Below are 25,252 nucleotides of genomic sequence, written 5' to 3'. Positions count from 1 at the left end.
CAGGTGAAAATCATGCAAACATTGAGCAGAACTAATGGTGCATTGACTGAATCTCTGCAGCATGGTTTTGGGGAATTTTAACTTCTGAGACTTACAGTGATAAGATCCTGTAAGTCTCATAAACTTGGGTCCTATAAGGTTTAATAAAGAATCAGGAAATCATAATCCACTTCACTAATGCGGAATTGCCAGATGAGAATAGGCCACAAGGCCTTCTGCATTCATGCAAGTGATAATCCTCCATATGTGCAGGAACACTAACTCCTACTTCCAAAAAAAACCTTTTCTTTTTTTGTTCAAATATTCTTAATGGTAATATGCATCTTTCCTTAATTCATGTATTTTTTTTTAAAAAAAAAGCTTCTTTGTCCTAAATTTAGTTCATCTTATTCTGGAGCCCTCAACCACTCAAAAAAAGGTCAAAGATTATGGGAGGGTTTCTGGGTACAAAATAAATTGGGATCAGAGTGAGATATGATGCCATTAATTGACGGGGATTATACAAATTGTCAATGTAATAAGAAATTTAGATGGCTAAAGAATGTGATGAAGTATTTGGGGATCAAAACTGAGAATGACCTGAAAAATTTATATAAAATGAATTACCTCCCCAGGGTCAGCACCAGAATGTATGTCAGAGGAGGGCATTAGCGTGTTAGAGGGAGGCTTGTTCAGTGGGAAGGGAGGGTTGGGGGGTGCTAGCCCGGACCTACTTGTCATTAACACCATCCGTCCCTCTGACATGGGGCATAAGGGCAATCACTAGAAGCTACTGACATTTGATGCACTCTAGTGATGTGGCCAGGGGCGGGTGGAGCATCACTAGGATGCATCAACCTAGATGCTAATGATGCAGGAGGGAATGGGGGCTGTGACTGTATGGGGGAGCACAGCATCTTGTTTCAGAGGAAATTCCTGTGGCTGCTCCCCCTTAGTGCTGACCCTGTACCTCCCCTTGCTTAAAAAAGTGGAGAAAAACTTAAATGAATGATAACTCTTCTGATAACTTTGATTGGAAGAGTTAACTGTATTCAAATGAATATATTTCTGTGCATACAATACCTTTCTCGGACTCTTCAAACACCATTACCACAAAAGTCTTTGCAAAATTTAAATGTTAATTAGGAAGTTTATTTGGAAAGGTAAGTTAGCCAGAATCTCCATGGAAAAATTAACTTGAAAATAATGTATGGGGGCTTTGCAACTCCCAAATTTTAAGTATTATTATTGAACAGCTCAGATGAAATTTGTCACTTCCTTCTTTGATGCAAGAGACAAGCCTTCATGGGTGTAAATTGAACTGCACACACAGAGAGAGACAGAGAGAGACAAAGAGAGACAGGATCTTGTATATAAATGGGATACCAAATTTATTTCTGGTGGAAAAGAAGCACCATTAATAAAGCATATTTTGAATATTTGGTATAAATTGAATTGGATCAAAAGGAAAAATATCTCCAAAAATGTCCTTGACTCAAAATAGATGAATTCTTTTAACAATGGATAATAAAATTCTACATGTATGGCCCTGTAAAGGGTCAGATATGTGGAAGATTATGCAAGGGAAACTTATGTCATTTGAATAGTTAAAAAATAAATATGATATTCATAATAATACAATCTTCTGCTACTTTCAATTTGGAGCTTTTTTTCAGAGATGCATTAGGACCGACTATGATTTTCCCAGAGTGCAGTGAAATGAGGATTCTGATTCAAAGGGGGGACACAAGGAAGTTTACAACAGTTATGTATTCTTTACTTCAATCGGGTTCTCCTAAATGGGAGTTGTATAAATCAAAATAAAGATGGGAATCAGACGTGAATATTAGTATTGGTGATAAGAACTGGTCCAGTTTATGTCAGATTGAATGGCCAATACAATTAAAGTAAGATAATAGATTTGCACAATACAATTTTTTGTGTCAGCTACATATCTTAGCATAAACTTAATTTTATCTGATACATGACGTGGGCAAGAAACAGGATCCTTTTTACATTCCACTTCGTCATACTCTAGAGTGAAACCATTTTAGGAAAATGTAAGAATTTTATTAGACCAGATTATTGGGAAACAATTGCCACAAAGTCCAGAATTGTTTCTCCTAGGACATATTGTGCATAAGACCTAAAATGAGGCTGTCCAAGTACCAATTAGAATTTCTTAAAATTGCATTGGAAGTCTGGTTCCCCTCTGGACATAGCCCAATGGAGTGTGGAAATGCATAGTTAGGTTCCCCTGGAGAAAATTACTTACAATTTAAGGAAGAAGTATATTATGTTTTTGCAGGTATGGCAGCCATATCTGTACAATGCAGGGTTTTAAGATTTTTTTTTCTGTTCCAGAGTTTTATGTCCTTGTTCTTTTCCTTATTTGAGAACCAGGCAAGAAAAAGAATTGTATCCTCTGAAATGGATCCCAGATCCCAACAGTTCCTCCTTCTTTCCTCTTTTCCTGTTTCTAGCTCTTTTATTCACTTTCTTTTTCTTTCCTTTCTACTTTCTATTTTGGGGTTTGTTTGGGGGGAGGAGGAATGGGGCTGTTTAGAAATATGGACAACCTGTATCATTGATGTTTTTTTGCATTTCATTTTATGTATTTGCAATGGTTAATTCTTGATACTTGTTTGACCACAAAAATTAAAATAAAGTATCACAAAAAGGTTACTTCTGTCAAAATAGGTTCCTCCCTATAAAATTATTCACCTGCAATAACTCAACCCTTAATCCTCAGGGTTGGAAGGAAAACTATTTCAATTTGTCAAACAGCATTTGTTTGGAAATTGTCAGTGCTTCAATTAGGTTAAGTTTACACCCACTTGGACACATTCTGTACAAACTCTGTTCATGTTGGCACTGTTCTGGGTCAGTTCCGGTAACAATTTTGCCTTCAGCAATAACCCAAAAGAAACAACAAGTTATTTGGGGAGTTTTCAATGAGACCCTATGAGGGAGCGACGTTGGCGAGAACATTGAGAGAACTCCCTGCTCTTCGAGTTTTGCCATGAAATGTTTTATCTCCTATGATTAGGCAGAAGTCTGTTCAGTGTTCAATATATAACACTTCATCTCAAATGACAGGACTTTTTAGAAGGCAATGTTCCATCAATGCCTCAGAGAAGTGCCAGCCTAGATTATTTTACAAATATCCAGCTGTTCAATTACATGACAGAAATGGAATTGTTCTTGCAAAATTTCCATTAAAGGAAATTAACGAACAGAAGTAACAAATCTGGCAAATCACAAGAAATCAATTAATTACTAATCGTTGAAGAAAATTCTTCCCTTTAAACAAAATGGAGACATTACTGACCATGGGATGAGATTGGTTCGTGCTGGGTCTTCAGCTGGTTAAAATAAAACTTGTATGACAAGACTTGTCAATGGCTAGGCTGAATTTTAACACTCAGGGCTGAAATCCCAGCTAAACTGGGCTGCAACCTGTGTCAGGAGCAGGCAGCAGGAAGATGTCATCAGATGGCTGTGGGAGAAATCTCCAGTAGAACGGGCAACTGGTGAAGGAGCACCCTTAAGACTGGGAAAGCACTTCAGCTGCTTGCGGCCTGCAAGGAAGTCGTAAGACATAAACATTCAAATTTATTTCACTCTGCTTATTCTAGTTCCAGCTCCATGGAGCAGCAGTCTTATCTTGGTGTAGATGGCAACACTGACTTCCCACTCAAGTGGCAAGTTAAAACAGATCAGCATTAATGCTTTTCTAAACCATTGGTAAAGAGAAGCCTGCTGGTTTCAGGAACATGCCCAATCTGCCTGTAACCTAAAAGGGCAGACGGTCAAATCTGAGCAGGACAGGAGTTTGTTCCTCTTTCATGTAAACCCCACTCATCCATTCCCATATCGTTCCATCCAGGCAGAACATCATTAGCATGAAGTCCCAGAGGAATCATAAATGAAATGCCAGATCATTCGCAAAAAAAACCCAGGAGTGTAAATATACAAAGACAACCAACAGACAAAACAAATGATCATCACTGGGTCTCTGAAGCAAAAACTGTGAAAATCAAGAATTGTAATCACAATGATTTTTTTAAATTAAAAAAAAGATTGCAACATTAAATCAATTGTTTCCAGCAAAATTTCGCAGGCTACCTTTACAGAAATATCAGCATCTCTATCTCTTGACTCAATAGAAGACTCCTACTTCTCCCCAACTTGATACTTGGATTTTTTTAATAGTAAGTGACCAGTTGAAATATCTTGATTCATTAGGCATTCAGCATCATGGCCGTGAAAGGAAACGTATCAGTCACATTGTCTAACTTAAGGCAACCATAAAAATATCATAAAAAAACAAATGTGTCTGCAGTAATTTCCACTGAAGAGCCAAATATCTTACATCATTTTTACGTTGGAGTTGAGATTTTACATTCCAACCAACAGGCAAACCTTTTAAAGCCTTAATCAGAAAGAGGACTCAATAACAACAAAATGGAATGAATTATAAATATAAATCAAAACTCGGTTGAAGTAAATTCCCATTAAACTTGGCATTGAAGTCCATGCTAAATTCTTCAAAATACCGTCCATATTGGGAGAAGTGCTTTATAGTTAACTAGCACAAGGTAAAGCAACATTTATAAATATTTTTAGGTCCTCATGAGTTTCAATCGCTGTACTGTAGAAACAAATGGCACTGCCTCATCTCACATAGGCCAATGGGATAAATGATTGCCTAGCCTGCTCCACTTCCAACAGTGTGCTTGGAACCTGGATTGCACTCTTCTGTGGTTTCCATGGTTTCTTCTTATTGCACTTCCCTTACCTTGCACTTACTCTTCCCCATTACTATATGCACTCTTATATTTCTCTTAACTTGTTGCCTACTCATTCCATTCTTTCTCCGTTTCATTCATGCATATCTTTTCAAATGTCTTTTCACCTCATTGCTTGTTTCACCTTTTCTTGTATTTCTCATGCCTCCCTCTCTCCTGTTGGCTTGTGTCATTCCTTCCCTCTCTTTATCATTGCTACCGTGAGAGTGATAGTGACTTATAAACTGAGGCTCCAAGCACCAATGATGGCCTTTCTTTCATACTTTCATCAATTGCAGACCAATTTCCCCCTAATTGCTCCTTTAACCAGATTCCATCTTCTTCTTTTCTTGGCTTGGCTTCGCGGACGAAGATTTATAGAGGGGTATGTCCACGTCTGCTGCAGGCTCGTTGGTGACTGACAAGTCCGATGCCGGACAGGCAGGCACGGTTGCAAGGGAAAATCGGTTGGTTGGGGTTGGGTTTTTCCTCCTTTGTCTTTTGTCAGTGAGGTGGGCTCTGCGGTCTTCTTCAAAGGAGGTTGCTGCCCGCCGAACTGTGAGGCGCTAAGATGCACAGTTGAAGGTGATATCAGCCCACTGGCGGTGGTCTTCTTTGGTGCGTTAAAAGCTGGTTAATGGATTTGATCCCATATTTCAGCTACAGTTGGATGGATGAAAAATATTCAATTAATTCAAATAAACCAGAGAATTATTACTAGTGAATGAGCTAGGCCATAGGAGTAAGTCTAACTTGTAACAATAGCATAACTTGGGTGATATCAGATCAGCCACTTGTTGTACAGGCAAATCCCGCTATACACTACTTCAATCAACACAAAATTCAGATTCCGCGATTTGGAAAACTGCAACTATTTCCTGTTTTACACATGTAATTATTCAGTTATTACGAGATCTTTCTGGAAATGTCTGGAAAACCTGAGTTACAAATAGATCATGTGATCGGCCCTAAGTAAAATATGCGCACATGACAATCAGTGTGTGCCCCCTATTAAATATGGATGAAAGAAAATGTGGAAAACAATCAGACAGTGATATTAAAAAGGAAAAGAAAAACAATTACTTTAGAATAAAACTTGAAGTTTTTAAAGAACATGAAGATAGCACCATCAATGTGAAACTTAGACCATGATCTGGGCCAATGTTACACACAATTTTAGGTAAGAAGCACAAAACACCAACTCCATATCCAAGAAATCCCAGCAGCACCTCTACTACCTGCAAAGGTAAGTTCATCTCCCACCCTCCATCCTCACTACATTTTGCAGAGGATGTATTAAGAGCAACCTGAGCAATTGCATCACCACCTGGTTTGGAAACTGTACCACCTCAGACCGTAAGACTCTGCAAAGGATCGTGGAGTCAGCTGAGATTATTGGAGTCTCACTTCCTACCATGACGGTCATCTACAATACACAATGCATGCAAAAGACAAATAGCATTGTGAAGGACTTCTCACACCCTTGTAAACTTTTCTCCCTTCTGCCATCTGGAAGGAAGTACTGTAGCATTCAGGCCCACACATCCAGATTGTGTAACAGTTTTTTCCCCCAAGCCATCAGGCTCCTCAATTCCTAGAACATATGCGTACTAGTACATGACTTAATGTTTAACTCCTTTTTATGTAAATCTGCTCCATGGTCCTGGAGAAATGCTCTCTAGTCTTTACTGTGCAATGCATTAGTAGTTAGGGTATGAATGACAAATAAAGGTGAGTTAACTTAACTTGAATATCAAGAACAAGGAAAAGTTGCATCCGTTTCTCTAAGCATGCAAATTACTCAAAAAAGAAGTTGATTAATGATTGAAATGGAGTGGCTACTTCATCTTTGGATTAAAGATTGTAACCAAAAGCAAATACCACTTTGTACAAAAAAAAATTCAAACTGAAGCTTTAAATGTCTTTTCAATGCATGAAGGAAATAAATTTCAAGTGGATATGGAAAATTTTGCTGCAAGTTTAGTTGGTTTGACCACTTTAAACATCAAACAGGATTACACAACATAAGAATTACATGGGATAATGCTAGCACTGATAAAAAATGCCACAGCAAAATTTCCAGGAATTTTTTTAAAGGGGTTTGAACTTGTTGAAGCCACCAAGGATTTTTATCTAAATATCGATCCTAAGCATGGTAGTCTGCAGCAATTTAGAAAAAGTGATCGTTAGCTATGGGAAATTATATAATGAGGAAAAGAAATCAAAATCTCTGCAGTCAACTTTGGTGGAAATAGTTAAATTATGTTGTAATTATGAAATAAATGAAAAATATCAATTATTTTTTAAAATCTTAACAGTTTTGGCATAAGATGCAGCTAAAAGTTGTTTTTAAAACATTTTTATGTCTTGATGGACAATTGAAAGGACAGGGATTCTGTAATAATTCCCATTGATTCTATTAATCGGTTAACATGAATTCGTCTTACATGAATAAAAATTGGGATGAATTAATCGCGTAAAGCGGGGTTTTCCTATATATTTGGTTCAATGTTAATGACATGAGTATAAAATATCTCAGAGCAAACATTAGACATAGAATGATGTTTGACAATCCAATATGATCAAGACTGAGCTTGTGTCTCATATGGTTAATTATAATTTATCAAATTTAGCTTTAAAAGTAATAATGGATCTTATATTAATTGCCAATTTTGGAAGATTGCTGCAATTATTTCCTAGCCTTTGATTGTCTTGCTCATGAATTGTCTAGATCTAGTCCTGACATCTCTAAAGAGAAGAGATATTTTTTTCCTAATACACCTGTAATTTTGTTATAACTGTGCTACCCTTTTAACCTCATAACTTTTTTAAAAACTCCAAATTCGGCATCTACTGTCAAAAATTTGGAGATACAACTGGGAATTAAATGGTTGAGTTCCAGAATTTGTCGTGGCTCAGTATTTTTAGGATGTTCCAAGACTGTACATCAGGAGACTGATTGTTTTGTGTGTGTGAGCTGACAGGTGAAATAACATCAGAATTAAATTGAATTGCTTATTGTCACATGTACTGAGAAACAGAAAAGCTGTTTTGTGGAGGACTCTGCCCATAACATTGATGGGCAGAGTCAACTGTGACAGAATGAATGTAATGCCAAGGCTCGAATATCTTTTCCAATTGTTGCCCATTTCATTGCCTCGGGTTTTATTTAAAGCAGTCAACGAGTATGTCAGAAAGTTTTTATGGAATGGGAAAGTGGCTAGAATCTCCATAGAAAAGATGACATGGGTCTACAGCTTGGAGGGATGGGTGTTAATATTTCCCGATTTTTAAAAAGTATCATTGAGCATCCCAGGTGAGATTTATTGCCTCATTTTTTGAGTGAGGTACTCCCCCCACTCCCATGGGCACAAATTGGGCTACACTTGGTAGGCGAAGAGATAGCCGAAGAATTTATATATAAATGGGATATCAAATTACTCTCAATGAAAATGGATAGTTCCATCCTAAAGCATGTACTCCAGACATGGAAAAGAGTAAAGCAAGGTATTGGATAGAAGGTGGAGATATGCCCCCAAATGCCCTGACCCAGAATAACTTAATACCCTTGACTCTGGGTAATAAAATCCTGGACACTTGGTTCCAGAAAAGGATCAGGTGTATCGAGGATTGTTACAAAAGGGGGCAGCTAATGTCATTTGAGCAGTTGAGAACAAATACAATTTGACTAACAGAACATTCTTCTGCTATCTTCAAATAAGATCTTTTTTTATGGGAAAAATTGGAACCATCCATGACCCTGCCTACCTGTAGTGACATGGAGATTCTAATTCAACAGGGAGTCAGACTTGGGCATATCAATCAATGAAAAGTGGTGGCAAGATCTGTGTCTATTGCAATACAATTTCTTACACCAGCTGACCTCACACCACAAAAATTATACAAATCAAAGCCAGTCATTTCAGAGATGTCCTTTAGTTGTGGTATGGAGGTGGAATCTTTTGTCCATTCCACATGGTTATGTACAAAGGCAAGACCCTTCTGGGAGGACCTGGGGATGTTCTGAAAAACAATTACAAAAGTTAATTTTCCACAGGATCCAGGGTTGTACCTTCTGGGGGTATTGGAGATATACTATTGGAGACTGGCCAAACACCAAATTTAATTTGTGAAGGTCGCCTTGGCGGTATCCAGGAAGTGTAAAGTGGTTTCATGGAAGTCAGACTCTCAATTAAATACCACATGATGGAATATGGAAATTAAAATGTTGCATTCCCCTGGAGAAAAATCACATATAGCCTAAGGAAGAAGCATGATGCATTCTTACCTGAGATATATCGGCGCTCAGATAGATTAGGTTCCCCCCGACTTCGAAATGGAAATACTATAACAGCCTGTCCCCAGTAGGAAAAGGAGTGTGACTAATGAAACAGGATATGGTGCAGATGACATTATTTTTTCTTTTCAGTTGTCCTGGGTTTTATTTTTGACTCTTTTTTCCACATTTTAATTTTTGTTTCTTAGTCATTATCATTCCTGGGATTTTTTCTTTCTTTTTTTTCTGTTTAGGTTTTTGTCAGAGTTGATGGCCCTATTAATGTCTGCATTAACATAAATTACTTGACTTTAGGTTAAATTGTATGGGGGGGGGGGGCGGGAGAATGGAGAGGAGATAAATACAGACTCTGAATATTCACAGAAATGTTGGAAAGATTGTTTGGTTTGTTGAGTTTTGTGAGTCTATAAAAATAATAAATAAAATATTCCAAAAAAAGACAATTTTCTGTGCTATCCAGGGAAATTGATTCAAGTGCAACAGGCACTGCAATAATAAAACACGTGTACAAGGGGCAGTGCTAGAGTAAAGCTATCCACCAGTTTTCCAATTGACAAGGAAATAAGAAGATTGGATAATCACAGGAGGCACTCTTAAGAATGCTGAAATGGATGAAGACCATAAGGACAGAACTTTGAGAAGTATTTAAGCCATCAGTAATGACAAAGAAAAAATTATTTTGGATTCCATGACTATATAGATTTAATAAATTGTTTCAGGTGCATATTAAACAATACAGAGCATTGCAATTCTCATTCTAGATCTCTGCAGTCATGCTACTTTATACCATTGCCTCCATGTCAAATGATGCACTTCCACACTTGTAGTCATTATGCATGATTGGAGGCCAAATATAATTAGATGGTTCATTTTTCATCTTATGATTTACAATGGATATTTTTATAGATTAAAATGTTCCAGAGTGGTCTTTTTTGCAGAGATTGGTTTGAAAAGAGTAAATTTTCAAACAAAGTTCAATCAGTTAGTACCATTCAACTATTTTTAACAATGACGAACAAAAGAAATTCAAACAGAGAAAGTTTAGTAAAAGAGTTGAGTAATTACATACGAAGGTTGGTCGATAACAATGGCCTGGCAGACCTCCTGAACACTGTCTTCCAAGGAAACACAGGTCATGGACTTTAATTGATTACAGAACGACAGCATGGATTTGACAAAGCAAATTATGTCCAACTAACTTGAGAGTTATTTTTGTGTAATAAGGTTAATGAGGGAAATATGATTGATGTGGATGTCATCGGTTTCTAAAAGACATTTAATATGGTCCCACATAATAGTTCCATTATAAATAAAGGCCAAGAAACAAAAGGGTTATAGCATGGATAGATAAACTGACTGAATAACTGGAAACAAAAAGTTGTTTTCCACACTGAAAGAAATTGGGTCATTACTAAGATCGATCTGTGGATCAGCACATGGAATTATGATATCATTGCAACCACTGACACATGCTTGAGTGAAGCAAGGGTAAGTCTGGCAGCCTAATGTTCTGAAGTATAGAAAGTGGCTGATGCACTCAAAAACCCATCCCACCCCAGTCACATTCCCTGCTTGTCAGGCAGAAGGTATATGAACTTGAAAACATGAACCTCCAGATTCAAGGATAGTTTCTTTCCTGCTATTATCAGACCCTTAAATGGACCTTTCATTGGTAAAAAATAATGCCCTGCACTGTTTTATCTATACTTTTCGCCATACCCTGAACTTTGTAACTCTATATCCTCCAATAGAAACACACAGGAGGCTACAGTTGTGGGAATCTGGAGCAACAAACAATCTGCTGAAGGAACTCAGAGGTTCGAGCAGTGTCAATGGGAGAAGAATAAATCTCAGGAGTCCTTCATCAAGACTGAGAGTACAGAGGTGAGGTAGCCTATAATGTGGACAGGGGTGGTAGGGGTCAGTGATGGGTGAAGGAATACAGACAGAGGCAATTGATTGGCTGATACTAGATAAAGGGAGAGAGAGAGGCAAGATATTAAAAAATGTGTTGGGTGGAAGATGAGTTGTACAGATGTGAAGACAAAGGCTGTTGGTACTGGAATCTGATACTGGAATGGTGGTATAATAAGAGCTGTTTGGGAAGAGTTTAGGGAAGGATAGACAGGATGAGATGGGCGAAAAGGAGAGGGGAGGGTAAGAATCCAGCAGAAATGTTTGGAAGAGGTTGGATTCAAAGATGAAGGGAGATGAAATTTGGTGGGGCTGGGTGGGAGTGGGTAAAAAAGTGGGCTAAATGGGATGAAGAGAAGGGGAAGAATGGGAGAAATTTGGAAGAAGAGACAGGGAAGTCATTGTCTGAAATTGGAAAATTCATTGTTCATAACCCTGGGCTATTTGCAACTTTACAAAACACCAGTTAGACTTCACTTGGGGTATTATGTGCCATTCTGGTTGCTATCTATAGGAAGGATGTAATTGTGCTGGAGCGTTCAGAAGAGATTCACCGGAATACTGCCTGAATTAGAGCACATTAGCAATGGGAAGAAATTGGATTGGCAGGGATTGTTTTCCCTGAAGCAAAGGATGGAGAGGAGTGATCTGACAGAAGTTTATTCTATTCTGTGAAGCACAAGTAGGATAGATAGTCAAAATGTTTTTCTCCTGTGGTTGTAATCTCAAAAACAAAAAAAGACCAGTTCAATGTTAGAAGATTGAAAGAAGGTCTGAGGAGAAAGATCTTTTCCTACACAGAAAGTGATTGATATCGCAAATGCACTTCTAGAGGTGGTGCTGAAAGAACATGACCATTAAGAGGAATTTGAACAGATACTTAAATTCGCAAAGCATATATGGTACGGGTTTAATAGGATTACTGAAGTGACAAGAAGGTTAGAAAGGATGTGGTTCATTAAAGGACCACTTTCTGTGCTGTAAAACTGCCTTGATGATCAATGCTTTTCATGATGTTTATGTTGTGAATGGGCTGGACAGGGAATAGAGCTGCAGATATAAAATGCCTTTATTTAGCACAACAAGCTAGCATTGTGGAGGAGACCTGGTTGAAAACTCTCTCCTGGGACAAGATCAGTAGAAACTCCCTGAACTCAAAGTAAATTGATTTTTTTATACTCTTAAGAACAAAGATGAGAAATATATTTCATAGATATTTTACACAGAGAGTTGTGGGTGCCTGGAACAGGCTGCCAGTAGCAGTGGTTGAAACAAATACAATGGTAGCATTCAAATGTTTTCTAGATGGACAGGAATATGAAGGGGATGGAGAGATATCTGTCAGGTGCAAGCAGCAAAGTTTTATTTTGATACAGAAACTGTTGGAGGAATTCAGCATATCGTGCAGGATCCATGGAAAGTAATATACAGCCAAGGATTCAAGCCTCAGCCCTTCATCATTTGGCTAGGTAGAGAGTTAGTTTAATCAAAATAACAGAAGAGAAAGATTGGTGCTGATTTGACATTTCTTAATTCAATTGATTTATCAGGAATAATTTTGTTAAATAGTTACTCTTTTCTGCTCATTTGCAATCCCATCAATCATATGTAATTTTTTTTAAAATTTAGACATACAGAATGGGAACAGGCCCTTTCAGCCTACAAGCCCGTGTTACCCAATTGACTTACAACCCTAGTATGTTTTGAAAGGTGGGAGGAAACCGGAGCACTTGGAGTGAACCCAAACAGACACTGGGAGAACACACAAACTCCTTACAGACAGTGCTGGATTCTGGTGCTGTCTGTAACAGCATTGTGCTAACCGTGCCATGGTTAGCAGTTAGCGAATGAATCATCTGTTCAAACTCCCTCACTGTTCGCTCCAGCAATAGAACCACTGGCAGAACTGATAAGAACAGAAAATAAAATAAAAGGGATAAAAATAAAAGAGAGGGAATATAAAATCAGTCTATTTGCAGATGACATCATAGTATACTTAACAGAACCAGAATTATCAATAAAAGAATTACATAAGAAATTAAAGGAATATGGAGAAATATCGGGGTACGAGATCAACACAAATAAAAGTGAAGCGATGCCAATGAATAATGCGGATTTCACGAAGTTTAAAAAAGAATCACCATTTAAATGGCAAACACAAGCAATCTGATACCTAAGTATTAGACTAGATAATAATCTAGGCCATCTATACAAATTAAATTATCAGCCATTAATGAAGAAACTACAAGATGACTTAGAACACTGATAGGAAGGGTAAATTGCATTAAAATGAATATCTTCCCAAGGATACAATACCTATTTCAATTGTTACCAATTCCCTTAACAGAGAAATTCTTCAATGAGCTAAAGAAAATAATAAGAAAATTCTTATGGAAGGGGGGAAACCGAGGATAGCGCTAGATAAATTAACAGAATGGTACAAACAAGGTGGTTTGCAGCTACCAAACTTTAAGAATTATAATCAAGATATCTATCAGATTTTTATCAAACAAGGGAAAAACCATATTGGACCAGAATAGAGCTAGATAAAATGGGGGAGAAAGTACCAGAACATATACTTTATAAGTGGGATGAAAAACCGGTGCAATATAGAAGTTCACCAGTACTGCACCATCTGCTCAACATTTGGAAGAAGATTCACATAGAAAGGAAAAAAACAAATTACCAACTACCAAAATTACTATTGACGCAAAATCAACTAATCCCTTTCACAATAAATAACCTTTCCTTTAGAGAATGGGAGAGAAAAAGGATTAAAAGAATAGAAAATTGTTTTTTGGGAAATAATTATTATCATTTGAACAAATGAAGTACAAATATGGAATAACTCACAGTACAATGTTTGCATACCACCAACTGAAAACCTACTTAAAGGACAAATTGGGAAGCACACTGAGGTTACCAGAATGAAGCAGCTTTGAATATGTGATTACAGACACAATGATAATTAAAAGATTTATAACAAACATGTCCATCAAGCTACAAGAGAAAGAAAACGATGAAATAAGCTGTCAACCCAAACAAAAGTGGGAACAAGATCTAAACATAAAGATAAAAAATGAAACATGGGAAAAGCTATGCTCCGGAACTATGAGAAATACAATAAACATGAGGTTATGCATGATACAATATAATTGGTTGCACAGGTTATATATCACACCCCATAAGTTAAATAAATGGGACCCAACAGTATCAGATAGATGTTTTCGCTGTAAGAAGGAAACGGGAACAACAGTACATGCAATTTGGGCATGTGAGAAAGTGGAAAAGTTTTGGGAAGATCTAAATCAGGTATTAAATAAAATCACAAAAAGCAACATACCAAAAAATCCAGAGATCTTTCTTCTAAGTAATATAAGAAGTAAAGAATTAGGCCTCAAACTGGATGAAGCGCAAAAAAAGATTTATTATGATAGCCTTAGCTGTACAAAAAAATGTATAATGTCAACTTGGAAATCAGAAGAGAGCCTGAGAATACAGCAATGGTACATAGAAATGAATAAATGTATTCCATTGGAAAAAATAACATATAATTAAAAAAATTAAGTCACATTATTTGAACAAATTTGGGAACCGTACATGGAACACAACAGAGAGGGCTTGCCTCGGACCTCCACCTCCTAAAATGATAGAATGATAAGAAGACAAAATTACTTGATCCAGTGTGTAACAGTAGATGACAGAATTTTCTTGCTTATTTTCATTGTGTGATGTCATTGTTTAATGGATTTATTGTATTGTATATGTTGAATAATGGGTTTGGAGGGGGGTGGGAAGGAGGAAGGGAAGGGAGGGAGGAAAAAGGGGAGAAATGGCACTGTGTATATTCAAGAGGGAAATATTTGTGTGTATTTTGATTAATATGGTTCAGAGTGTGAAAAATTTTTAAAAATTTTAAATCATCTGTTCAAACATAGAACAGCACAGCTCAGGAAGAGGCCCTCTGGCTCTCAATGCCTGCACCAGACAGATCCCAAATTAATCTAAATCTCTTCTGCTTACATGGTCCATATAGGACTGGTAGCTTTTCCATACACAGCATCATCTCACTATTCATTGTGACATCACTATGGAAGGATGAATTGGGGAAATACATGGAAGAGGTGGAATGGAGATGGCTTTTTTAAGGGAAGGGGCAAGATTGGGCTCCCAAATTGCCCCATCCATCATGTTTACACAATTTATTTTGTTCAAGCAGGCCTGAATTTCTAGTACATAAATGCCAAATACTCAGCTTGATCCAGGACTGTATACAATGGGCACATAAAAAAATTAATTAGCACCCTAAAAACCTCTTTCAGAGCCATACAAATCCGGAAGTACTGAAAAGTGGTCTATCAGTTAAATGAACCATTCAGCCTTCATTACTTATTGAAGATATGGAGCACCTGAATGCATTAAATATATGTTTGAACCAGAAAAAAGGTTTCCAAAAATAGAATGCAAACAGTAAATGAGATTTCCTGAATCGAATGAAAAGGTGCAAAATAAATTAACAGCCTCTTACTTTACAGATGTGTTTTTATTTCAAGCGGAAGCATTTAGCAAATTAAAAAAACATAACCAAAATTGCTTTTGATTGTGAAATGTTTGCTTGCTTAGTCTGTTCAAATTAGAATTTGTGGACTAGGCATAGTAGGTTTGTATTAGACATTAGTCTTTGAGGGAAGGAAATGAACTCAACATACATTAATGCTCAAAGAATATTTTAAGACTCTGATGGCCTGGTGTCATTTTCTAAGAATAATGTATGATCTCCAATTAATAGATTTTCTTCAGATAAGCAGATGCGTGCTGACTCAGAGGGTCAGGAATTCAATAGCCTCAAGATCCAATGGATTTGAATACTGTGGTAGAAGAAGAAGGATGACAGCATCATCCATGTAGATCTAACCATCCACAATTTTCAATTTAGGAGCCAATCTTGGAATTAGTATTCCTTTATTTCCTCCCAATTCTACAATAGAGGCCTTGGGTGTTGTCACAACCATTTTACTTCCATGTTCTCCTTGCCATACACACGTTACACTCAGCCTTCCACACTGCCTCAATGAACCCCAGCAAACTGCACCTTATCTTTTATTGGGCACATTAGAGCTTTCTGGACTCAACACTGAGTTCAACAATTCCATTTGGAATTAACTGAATTGAATTGTTTTATTGTCAGCTGTACCAAAATGCTTAAAACATAGAACATTACAGCACAGGACAGGGACTTCAGGCCATAATGTTGCGCTAATTATATAATCCGATTCCATAATTAATCTGGGCCTTCCTTTCCTCACATCCCCTAACCCTCCTTTTTTTTTACATCCATGTGCTTATCTCAAAGTCTTTTAAATGTCTCTGCTGTGTCAGCCTCTACCATCAACTCTGGCAATGGATGGCCTCTAGTATTGGCTGTTGCTGCCCTGGGGAAAGAAGTGTGGGCTATCCACTCTCCTATGCTTCTCACAATCTTATACATCTCTATTCAGTTGCCTCTCTTCCTCTGTTGCTCCAAAGAGAAAATCCCCAGATCATTCAACCTGTCCTCATATGACCTGTTCTCTAATCCAGGCAACATCCTGTTAAATTTCCTCTGCACCCTCTGTAAATCATCCATATCTTTCTGTAATGATGTGACCAGAACCAAACATAATACTCTAGTGTGGTCTAACCAAAATTTTGTAGAACTGCGACATTACCTCATGGCTCTTGAATTCAATCTCCTGACTAATGAAGCCTAGCTCACCATATGCCTTCTTAACCATCCTTTCAACTTGAGCAGCAACCTTGAGTGATCTATGGACTTAAAGCTTCTGTTCCTCCACACTGCTAAGGATCCTGACATAAGCCTTATACTTTGACTTCCAAAGTTTAATCTTCCAAAGTGTTAATTGTCACAATTAGACAATTTTACAATACTATCTGCCACTTCTCTTCCCAACTTTACATTTTTTCAATATTCTGTGGTAACGTGTAACAACTTTCTGCACTATCCATAACACCGACACCCTTTGTGTCATCTGCAAATTTACTAATCCACCCCTCTACTTTCTCATCCAAGTCATTCATAAAAATCACGAAGAGCAGGAGTCACAAATCAAATCCCTCTGGAATTCTTCTCATCACTGATGTCCAGACAGAATACACTCGATCTACTACCAATCTCCGCTTTCTGTGGGCAAACTAATTCTGAATCCAGGCAGACAACTTTCTATGAACCCCACGCCTCATGACTTTCTGAATCAGCCCACCATGGGGAATCTTGTCAAATGACTTACTAAAATCCACATACACCACATCCACTGCCCTACCTTCATCAGTTTTTGTCACCTCTTTTAAAATCTAAAATTAGGCTCATGAGGCACAACGTATCATTCACAAACCCCATGCTGACTATTAAGATGAAGATTCTCCAAATGCTTGTAAATCTTGCCCCTAAGAATCTTCTCCAATAGTTTGCCCACCACTGATGCAAGATTCATTGGTCTATAATTCCCACGGTTATTCATATTACATTTCTTGAACAATTGACCAATGTTTACCATCCTCCAGATCCATGGGCACCACTTCTGTAGCCAGGGAGGATACAAAGATCATCATCAATGCTCTAGCAATCTCTTCCCTCTTTCCCATTGTAACCTGAGGCATATCCTGTCCAGCTCTGGGAATTATCTTTCATATCATTCCTCAGAATTTCCAACACATTCTCTTTTTTTTTTACCATCGACATGCTCCTAAACAATAGCCTGTTTTACGCTGACTTCACTTTTGTAAAGGTCCCTCTTCCTGGCAAACACTTGAGTCATGTATTTATTTAGGATCTCCTCTACCTCTTCCTTTTCCAGGTCCTAATTGGTCCTATTCTCACTCTAGTGGCCCTTCACACCCATGTAAAATGTCCTGGGGTTTACTTTAATTCTAATTGCCAAGGCCTTCTCATGGTCCCTTCTAGCTTTCCTAAATCCCTTCTAAAGCTTCTTCCTGACAACTTTATAATTCTCAAGAGCCCTGTCTAATGTTTACTTCCTAAAGCTTATGTATACTTCCTACTTCCTCTTGTCTAACTGTAACACCTATTGTTAACCATAGTTTCTTTACCCTTCCACAAACAACTCCCACTTTTCTGCTATGCATTTTCCTGAGAACCAATATTTCCAATTAATGCTCCCCAGTTCCTGCCTAATACCACTGTAATTAGTCCTCTTCCAATTAAATACCCATAACATCTGTTCCTATCCTTGTCCATAGCTATGCTAATGGTAAGGGAGTTGTCGTCACTGTCTCCAAAATGCTCACCATCTGACCATCTGACCAGGTTAATTCCCCAGAGTTTGATCCAGAATGGCTTTTACTTCATCTTTTGCCAGTGCAAGATCCATTCAGCAGGAAACAAACTGTCTTTGAATTTGGAAGTTTGAGTTCTTAAGCACATTTATCTTTTCAATGAAGCAGAACATGGTGGTGGGGTGGGGGGGGGGGGGGGGGGCTATAAGAAGAAAATATGTCAAGGATGGGAGGAACCCTTCAATATTTTAGGAGTTCTCCCAAGGTAGTGGGAGATACAGGCGGAGTCAATGGAGAGCAGATTAGTTTTTGTCATGACTTGAGCTGCATTCACCACTCTGTAGTTTCTTGCAGTCTTAATAATTTAATCTTAATGAGACACCATGGTAGTAGAAACCCTTTCTGGGTCATGTAACCCATGCAGCCATTTGCACCCAATTAACCTATGTTTTGGAGGATGGAAGGTGACCAAACCATCTGGATTTTAAAAAAACACTCACATCTTGGGGAAAATATATAAACTCATACAGACAATGCCAGATTTGAACTTGGGTCACTGGCACTGTAATATAGCTGCACCTGTCTGCTCTTCCTATTTATCTCTCCTACAGACCTATTCCTTGTTCTTGATAATCCCCTTGCCAGTCTGCACTAACAATCTACATTATTTAAGATCCTCCTACATTATTACTGACTTGGCATTAAATTCTCTGTTCCCCTCCACCCCATCTTAAAAGTTTTTTTTTCCTCTAACATTTCCAGGTTCTGCAAAAAGTCTTTGGCCCAAACATTAACTACTTTTCTTTTCAAAGATGCTGCCTGACCTGCTGAGCATTTGCATAATATTTACTTCTGCATTTTCTATTTTTGTACTTTACTTTTTCTCTCACAGTACATGAGCAGTTCTTCCCAGGCTAGTATTTTTTTTAAATATAATTTTCCCCAAACTTATCGGCATGGTAGGGCAGTTGAGAATCAAGCACGATATTTTGATTGAAGTCACAAGAATGTGTAAGGACATTAAACATCTAAGCATATTTTTAACCATTCTACAGATTTTGTGAATCACCATTACTGAAATTAAATTTTCAATCCAGGTTTATTTTCTTGGACAGAAGAATATAACAAATTTACCAGCTTTATTTAAATTCCCCATTCACTGTGGTGGAATCCAGATCCATGGTCTCTGGTTAGTAGTCATGTACTTTTGTCTCTCTGCTTGGTAATTACAGATTTTTTAAACCATTAAATATTTGCAAGTTATGCAAGATATTTAGTGAATGTTGCAACCAACAATGTTCCACTTCTGAAGCAAGGAACCAATTGCTTCAATTCTAAACAATGTTGAGTGCCACACGACGTCATAGGGTTGACTCATACTAAATATATAATATATTTAGCTTTCATATACTATTTTCATAAGCTGTGCTTTGCTGTTCACATTACCCATCTTGACAAGTAATGAAAATCCAAAACTCAACATAATACACTGCAAAAGAGAGTCTTACGATGATGAAGAGCAGACCCATTCCTCTTAGGATTGATGCAATCTCCTCCAAATGGTTGTCTCACTGAGATGAAGCAGCTAATAAATGCAGTAAAAGCTCTTGTCTAAGTGTTTCAACTTCAGAGCACTACTCAAATTAATTACCAAAAACCCAACTAAAATGCATCCTGAGGTTGTGCTCAATAATTAGAAATATTAATTTTCCTTCACCTCCATTTCAACTATATTAATAAGTAATGGATAGCATTTCAATTAATTCCTTGGAGATATTTCTCCAAAGATTAGTTCCTAAAGCTCTCAGATAAGTAACTGTTAAGCTAATTCTTGCATTCAGAATCCATAAAGTAAATATTTCTGATTGATTAAGATAATAATCTATGCTGGGTTGCTACTGGTAAACCTAGCAGGCATGTGTTCAAATCCCACCCAGCACTCTGTGAAATTAAACTCAATAAATCAGATTGTTTCAGACCTATTATCAGAAAAATGAGTACACGATTGAATTGTACTAAACATGCTCAGCTGGCTGTGCCAATCGCTTTCAAAAGAGGGGAGTGCTTTTTGCCAAGTTAGTCTCCATGTGTTTTCAGTTCCCACTCCACATGGACTTAATTTTAACGTTCTCTCATGGACAATTTTAATGCCCTCTAAGCTCCAGGGACCATATCATAGAAACTTTCAGTCAATGCTATTGACACCCCAGAAACATTAAAAAGTTGAAACATTTCATGCCCTGTTCAGCTTTGCATTCCCAGAAATGCCTTCAATAGCAGCATCAATAACTGTGTTAATTATTCTCCCTTGAAGTTCCATGGAAGCACTGTTGCATTTATGTCACTAGGGTGTGGATCAACTCCTGAAGTACAGAGTCATAGAGATCTACGATACAGAAATAAGCCCTTTGGCCCAACTTGCCCATACAAACCAAGCTAGTCACATTTTCCTACATTCAGCCCATAACCCTTTTTACCCTTGCACATGCCCTTTTAAAATAACAGTTGTCCCTGCTTCCACCACTTTTTTTTCTAGCAGCTTGTTTCAGATCACCATCTGTGTGAAGAAGATGCCCTCAAATCTTTCCCATCTGACCTTAATTTGATTCTCTCCTCTCCCATTATCATATCCAATTAACACCTTTTGTTGGTCTGGACTTCTCTCCCATCCAACATTGTCAGTTTTTTTGCTTATTCCTTGAAGAAGGGTTCAGGCCCAAAAGATCGGCAATATATCTTTGTCTCATTTCGATGCTGAAAGACCAGCTGAGTTCCTCCAGCATTTTGGTATTTTTTTACTACAATCACAGCATCTTCAGATTTTCTTGTTTCACCTAATTCGATGCCCTCAAGTTTTAAATTCACATACTGTGGTGATATGTAATTACATCACTAGGTCACCAGGGGTCATCCCGGTATCCTTGTATATAAAGCAGTCCAGAGCTACAGTCTAGCCTTCCAGGTTTGTCTTGCAGAGAGACAAGACCTCTTAGTGTACATATTAGTTTATTAAAGCTGTCTTATACTCACACTGCTGGTGTGGTTATTGTCAGTACACATATTTTTTTTGGTGGGGGGGGGGAAAGAGCAATTCTATTTATATTATCTATAACCCTCATTATTTTATAAAGCTCCTTAATAACCACTGTAAGGTTCCCCCAACCCCCCACCCCCTAAAGTGATCTATCTCTGAGCAGCAAGGTTTAAATTTCCCTCACCAAAATGGTGACTGATTTTAAATTGATACATGATGTCTACTCCTGTTTATAGTTAAGGTTTGGATCCATACCCGGAGGTGCCATTAAGCTGGAAAAGGTGCAGAAGTGATTCACCAGGATGTTACTGGGACTGGAGGGCTTAAGATATATGGCGTGGCTGCACACATCTCTGGAGGTCGTTATTCCCTGGAACATAGGAGGCTGAGGAGTGACATCATAGACATTTATAAAATTGAGGGGCATGGATAAAGTGAAGGCTCAGTCTCTTTAAACAAGGTAGACAATTGTAAGTTTAAGTTGAGAGCAGAGAGAATTAAAAGGGATAGGAGGGGCCACTTTTTTCATTCAGAGAGTGATCTATATGTGGAATGAGCTGTCAGAGGAACCTATAGAAATGGATAAAAATTATGACCTTCAAAAGACAACTGGGCAGATATCTGGGTAGGAAAGATTCAAAGGAATATGGACCAAATGTTGACAAATGGGACTAGCTCAGAATGCTAAGTAGGTCAGCATGGACAAGTAGGGCCAAAAGATCTGCTCTGTTTTCTATGACGATGACTTCAGTCCTTCCACCTCCTCATTGTTTGCTTAAGATTCCAGCTTCTGCAGTTTCTTATGTCTCTCAACCCTTATGATCTGGAGAACTCTTTAACAATTCAATAAATCATCATTTGAAAGTGTAGCTTGGGGATTATTGTGATATAGAGAAAAAAAGCTCTTGCACTTGTACAGCTCATTTTCTAATGCAGAATGCCCTGAGACACTTGAGTCAATTAAGTACCTCTCTGAAGTGTATACTGTCAAATAATGTAGAAAACACTTCAGTCACTTTGTGTCCAGTCGGTTCCATGGACAAAAATCTTTTATGTTTATTTGAGCAGACAAATTAAGGCTCAGTTTAACATCTCCTCTGATCTGCAGCCCCTCTGAAATTGCAATAGGTGATCTGTTCTGCAACATGTGAAAATACCAATATGTTCTAATATTATTTTGCTTTGGGTAAAGATAAAACTGTACCAGCATTTAACCAAGTTCTCAAATGCTCAATATAAATTGTATAAATGGGAAATTGTGCTTTGAATTAGGTGTGGAAAAAAACTAACTCAAAGTCATATTTACAATGTATTAATATTCAGGAAGCTTCTGACATGAGACTTATGCCTGTTGTGTGCATTTATTAGGATGTATAAAATAAAATATTTTGTTAATTAAAAATGAAGTGACCAATCAGATGTATTGCTGTCCTTAATTGTGCAAATCTGCTTGTCAATCTAGCATCAAATATAAGAGCATGCTGGTAATGGGGACCTTACCCTATGACTTACTGACCGTAAGGTAAGAGTGCTAGTATTGTGCCAAGTCTGATGTATTGGAAACAAAATGAGATTTGTCAGATGCCTTCAGAGAGTGGCTCTAAAGATTGACTTGCAGCAGGCAGGGCAGGTCATTAAGCTTAAGACACTTGTTCCCTCCACTGAACGTACAGATTCATTACTCACCAGCTCCAGAAGGGACCAAAGTTCTTCTATGTGTATTATCACATATTCTTCAAACTGTTAACCAATTATAAAGTGTTTTTTTGCCTTTGTTATGGGACCTAATTTAAAGACGTTGATTTGATAGTTGTATGCTGTGCTCTAGCTTTGCACTAATTATCTGAGACATATTCAGTTACACACTGGTCCGATTTATCACATCTGCAGGTGAACTCCTCTGACTGCAGAAGTCAACCTTGTTTTGTACCAATGTGTTCTCGGGTATCTTTTCTTTGGCTTGGCTTCGCGGACGAAGATTTATGGAGGGGGTAAATGTCCACGTCTGCTGCAGGCTCGTTGGTGACTGACAAGTCCGATGCGGGACAGGCAGGCACGGTTGCAGCAGTTGCAAGGGAAAATTGGTTGGTTGGGGTTGGGTGTTGGGTTTTTCCTCCTTTGTCTTTTGTCAGTGAGGTGGGCTCTGCGGTCTTCTTCAAAGGAGGTTGCTGCCCACCGAACTGTGAGGCGCCAAGATCCACGGTTGGAGGCGATATCAGCCCACTGGCAGTGGTCAATGTGGCAGGCACCAAGAGATTTCTTTAGGCAGTCCTTGTACCTCTTCTTTGGTGCACCTCTGTCTCGGTGGCCAGTGGAGAGCTCGCCATAGAACACGATCTTGGGAAAGCGATGGTCCTCCATTCTGGAGACGTGACCCACCCATCACAGTTGGGTCTTCAGCAGCATGGATTCGATGCTTGCGGACTCTGCCAGCTCGAGTACTTCGATGTTGGTGATGAAGTCATTCCAATGAATGTTGAGGATGGAGAGGAGACAGCGCAGATGGAAGCGTTCTAGGAGCCGTAGGTGATGTCGGTAGAGGACCCATGATTCGAAACCGAACAGGAGTGTGGGTATGACACGCTGATCTTTGTGTGTTTCTTCAGGTGGTTGTTTTTCCAGACTCTTTTGTGTAGTCTTCCAAAGGCTCTATTTGCCTTGGCGAGTCTGTTGTCTATCTCTTTGTCGATCCTTAGCTGCAGCGATTTAATAGAACAAACATTTACAGGGGTAAGGTAGTGGAGATGGGGAGATTAATTATTTAAATAACCGATTTCCTAGTGCTTCTATTTCATCAAGGATTCCTTCTGCCAAATTTAAATCAAATAAACTTAAGAATGTCAAATGTCAACAGGCACATATAGAGTAAATAGCAGGAGCTTTGATGTACGAAGGGATCTTAAATTGCATGTTCATAATTTGCTGAAAATGGCAACCATGGTGGATAAGGGAATGAAGAAGGCATTTGGTATGCTTATATTTATAGACCAGAGCACTGTATAAGAGTTGCGATTCCATGTTACAGGTATATAAAACATTGGTCAGGCTGCACTTAGAGTACAATTCTACAAGAAGGATCTGGTAGCAATAGATTGAATGCAGAAGAAATTTGCAAGGATATTCCTGGAATAGATTTATTTTGGAAAGATTGGAATGTAGGAAGTTGAGGAGTGATGTCATAGAAGCTTATAAAATTATAAGGGACATGGTTAAGGTGGATGATCAGTGTCTTTTCCTAGTGTGGGAAAGGGCATAGATTTAAGGTAAGATGGGAGAAATTTATAGGAGATCTGTGGGGCAAGTTTATCCACACAGAGCACAGTGATTATATGGAATAAGCAACCAGATAAAATGGTAGAGGAAGATAAAATTAATGTGTTTAAAGGAATTTTTGGGCAGATACTTGCACAGGAAATGAGTAGAAGGATGTAGGCTTATTGTGGGAAAATTGGAAAAGATTGAACTGATCCATAAGTTAAAATCTTAAATTAGAGAAAGACTCATTCTGATGACATTAAACGGGAACTTGCAGAGGTTGATTGGGAAGGCTGATTGCAGGTACAAGGATGTCTGGCAAATGGGTAGATATTTAAAAGTGAGATAGCAGGAGTTCAGGTCCAAACATGCATACCTGTCCCTCCATTGACTCAATCTAAAACTCCCACATATTAAAAGACTCATCCTACCTCTGGCACATTCACTTCACCCCACTCCCATCAGGAAGAAGATTCACGTATGTGAAATCATGCTCCACCACATTCAAGGACACTTTCATTTCTGCCATTTATTAATGAAGGACTCTAGGTGTTCTAGTGCCTGAATCACAAAAAGTGAGCAGGAACGTCCAACAGATAGTTGGCAAACAGCATTTTAGCATTCATTGTGAAGGGGTTAAAGTTTTAATTTGGAAGGTTTTGTTGCAGCTGCTATGAAATGTTGATCTCC

The sequence above is a fragment of the Narcine bancroftii genome, chromosome 1, assembly GCF_036971445.1.
Source record: "Narcine bancroftii isolate sNarBan1 chromosome 1, sNarBan1.hap1, whole genome shotgun sequence".
NCBI classification, from domain to species: domain Eukaryota; kingdom Metazoa; phylum Chordata; class Chondrichthyes; order Torpediniformes; family Narcinidae; genus Narcine; species Narcine bancroftii.
The sequence above is the reverse complement of the archived record's forward strand: the minus strand, read 5'-3'. Positions refer to the sequence as shown.